We start from the raw sequence: 3701 nt of genomic DNA, 5'->3' as shown, positions 1-3701 counted from the left end.
CTTTTGCTCCAACTCTCGTTCTTTTGTGTTTGGGTTTTTCGGGTTGGGATTTGTGACATGGGGCATACTAGGGGGTGAGTGTTTTGACTTTCCTTCTCCCTGTCCTTTTTTTTCTGTTTTGTGATTAGATTTATAGTTAATAATTTATTAATTAATTTTAATTTAACTTTTTAAATTGTTCACATGTTCAGGTCATTTAACCTTCCAAAATCAAAAGAGAACAATGAGATATTTTGCATAATGAAAATGAAGTCCCATTGCTGCAATGCATCTCTCTATTATTATTATTTGTACTTTTTTTTTTGTAATGACCTTTTTCCTCAATCACGGTTATTACATTTTTATTATTGTAATAATTATTTTATTATAACTTATTTTAAAACATTTGATAGTTTATAGTTAACTTTATAGACTTTATAGTTAAAACAAATACTACCATTATGTATAAATACAATTTAGCTTTAAATATTAAATATTTTTCACATTAATAGATTAATGAGAATGTGGGGGAAATGTACTTAATTGCAGTGGTAGTTTCAATGGTCCAGAAAACAGACTTCATTTTTGTTATACAATGTACAATTTCTTTAAGGTGTGAAAGTGATCTCGACATACCTCATAAAATTCCCTACCTTTATTCTTACAGGGATACACAGCTTTACACATTGCAGCACTTCACGGCCATCGGCATATAGTTGACCTTCTTGTTAATACGTATGGTAAGCTTTCTTTTCTCACAACGATAGACTTTGGTTGAAATTGTTTTATGGTTTAGGTTAAAGTTTTAGGTGAGGGAGGTACATTTTACTTATTAAAACCTTCATGTAATATTCAACTTAAAAACCTTTACGGTACCCTTTTACTTGCTTTTGGCGCCCCCCGCTGGACATTTCAGTGGGAAACTGCAGCCAAAAGTGTTATAAAGCACACCATTTTTTTTTTACAAAATGTTGGTGCGGTCATTTAATTTTCATGAGACCAGGCTGCATAAAAATTTTCATATTTAATATTGCTGCAATTTGTTTTTTTCACAGGAGCAAAGGAGAATCTGAGGGACTACAGCGGTCGTTTTGCATATTATTACCTCAATATACGAGATACGCAATCAAACAATCAAGCCAATGAATTTTGTGAGTCAAACTGAACTCCTGTTTCTAGTTTCTAGTGTATAATTCTGTGTGGTCCATGGAATAAAGAAAGTCATATGGGTTTGGAATAATATGAGGGTGAGTGAATGATGGCAGAATATTAATTATTGGGTGAACTATTCCTTTAACACTGCTTTGATGTTTGTTCTCTAAGCTGATGCCAACGAATGCCACAGTCTTGTCCAGGCCAGCGAGCGCAGAAACAGAAAGATTACGTCCCTATTTCAGTCCATGAAGAAATGGGGATCTGCAGAAGAGCTTGCGCCAGTACCAGAGGAGAGGACAGTTGCTCACCAACTCATGCTACCTGCATTTAGGCCCAGAAAGTTCTCACGGTAGACTAGGTGATCTCCAAAAGCATTCAGTTCTGCTTTAATGTCTCTTAGTTTCTTTATATATAAAACTGAACTTGTTTGTACTTTTGTACCATTTTCAGTTAGGACCAAAAGTCTGAGACTTCTAGCTAAAATGCTGCCATTTTGCATTTGTCTTATTTAATACATTTGATTACATCATATATTATCAGCGTAACACGTATAGTAAAAAGTTGAATTGAAAATTTGACATGAATTCCAGATTATCCTAGTTTTTGGAATGTGCCCCTTTAATGACAGCATGTACTCCATACGTTTGCGCAAAACCTGACGATCATGTTATCCAGAATTATATATATATATATATATATATATATAGTGGCAAGGAAATGTTGGTGAGCCCTTAGGGTTAAGCTGGTTTTCTGCATTAATTGGTCATAAAATGTGATCTCATCTTCATCAAAGTCACAAAGTATAGGCAAACACGATGGTGCTTAAGCTAACAACACACAAACAATTATAATCTTTCATATCTTTATTGAACACATCCCTTTAAACATTCACAGTGCTGTGGAAAATGTTACTGAACCCTTGGATTTAATAACTGGTCAATCCTCCTATGGCAGCAGTAAACTCAACCAAGTGTTTCCGGTAGCTGCAGATTAGACCTGCACAACGTTCAGAAGGAATTTTGGACTATTGTTCCTTACAGAACTGCTTCAGCTCAGCCATATTTGTAGGATGTCTGGTGTGAACGGCTCTCTTGAGGTCATTCCACAGCATTTCTGTTGGGTTAAGGTCTGTGCTCTGACTGGGCCACTCAAAAAGGTGGATTTTCTTTTTTGAAGCCATTCTGTAGTGGATTTACTTAAATGTTTAGGGTCATTGTCCTGCTGCATAACTCAGCTTCTACTGAGCTTCAGCCATCCTGATATTATCCTTTAGGATTTCTTGATAAACTTGGGAATTACATTTTTCTATCAATGATGGCAAGCGGTCCAGGCCTTGAACAAGCAATGTAGACCCAAATCACGATACCCCCTCCGGCGGTGGCCTTTTAACACGATACGTAGTGCTGCATGTTCTTCCTAAATGTTTAAACCGTGGTTTCTTCAGTCCACAAAACTTTTTTGCATTGTGGAGTGTCAAGGTGGTCTTTGGCAAACTTCATGCAGCAATGTTTTTGTTTGAAGAAAAAAGCAGCGGCTTCCTTCATGCTGTCCTGCCATGGCCACCATACCTGTTTAATGTTTTCCATATTGTAGACTCATGAACTGAGATGTTGACCAGTTCCAGTGATTCCTTCAAGTCTTAAGCTGTCACTCTAGGGTTCTTTCTTTACCTCATTGAGCATTCTGCGTTGTGTCTTTTGAGTCATCTTGGCTGGACGGCCACTTCTAGGGAGAGTAGCCACAGTACTAAATCATCTCCATTTATAGACAATTTGTCTAACTGTGGACAGATGAATATCTAAGCTCTTCGAGATTAATTTGCAATCCTGTCCAGCTTTATATAAAACAACAATTCTTGATCGTAAGTCTTCTGAGATCTATTTTTGCAATGCATGGTATACATTAGCAGATGCTCCTTGTGAATAGCAAATTCAAAATGTCTGAGTGCTTTTTAAATGTCAAAGTAGCTCTAACACGCCTCAAATCTCGTTTCATTAATTGGATGTTAGGTTTGCCAACCCCTAACTCTAAATAGCTTTTGTTTACATTAGCCTAGGGGTTCACTTACCTTTTCCAACCTACACTTTGACTGTTTGAATTATGTATTCAGTATGTTCAAGAACAATACAATAATTTGTGTGTTGTTAGTTAAAACAGATTGTGTTTGTTCATTAATATAACATTACAGATTTTAAGACAAATTTAGACATTATTGCAGATAATTCCAAAGGGTTCTCATACTTTTCTTGCCACTGTATATACAGTGGGTTAGGGTTAGAAAAAGTGGCAAGAAAAAGTATGAGATGTATATTCACTGGCCACTTTATTATGTACACCTGTACATCTACTTATTCATGTGGCAGCAGTGCAGTGAATAAGATCATGCAGATATGGTCAGGAGCTTCAGTTAATGTTCACATCCACCATCAAAATGGGGAAAAATGTTATCTCTGTGATTTGGACTGTGGCATGATTGTTGGTGTCAGGTAGGCTGGTTTGAGTATTTCTGTAACTGCTGATCTCCTGGAATTTTCATGCACAACAGTCTCGAGAGTGTAAAGAGTATG

The 3701-nt window shown here is 36.4% G+C and overlaps 1 long non-coding RNA gene across 1 annotated transcript; it reads left to right on the top strand.

Annotated features, from left to right (window-relative positions):
• The first annotated feature begins 556 nt into the window (after positions 1–556).
• Positions 557–3487, top strand: LOC127619143 (uncharacterized). Its single transcript, XR_007967532.1, has 3 exons — positions 557–719; positions 1035–1130; positions 1303–3487. It is a non-coding gene; the product is annotated as an uncharacterized LOC127619143 (long non-coding RNA).
• The last annotated feature ends 214 nt before the right edge of the window (positions 3488–3701 follow it).

Source organism: Xyrauchen texanus, chromosome 25 (genome assembly GCF_025860055.1).
Source record: "Xyrauchen texanus isolate HMW12.3.18 chromosome 25, RBS_HiC_50CHRs, whole genome shotgun sequence".
NCBI lineage: Eukaryota > Metazoa > Chordata > Actinopteri > Cypriniformes > Catostomidae > Xyrauchen > Xyrauchen texanus.
Note: the sequence above shows the minus strand (reverse complement) of the source record. Positions and strands in the feature narration are given on the sequence as shown.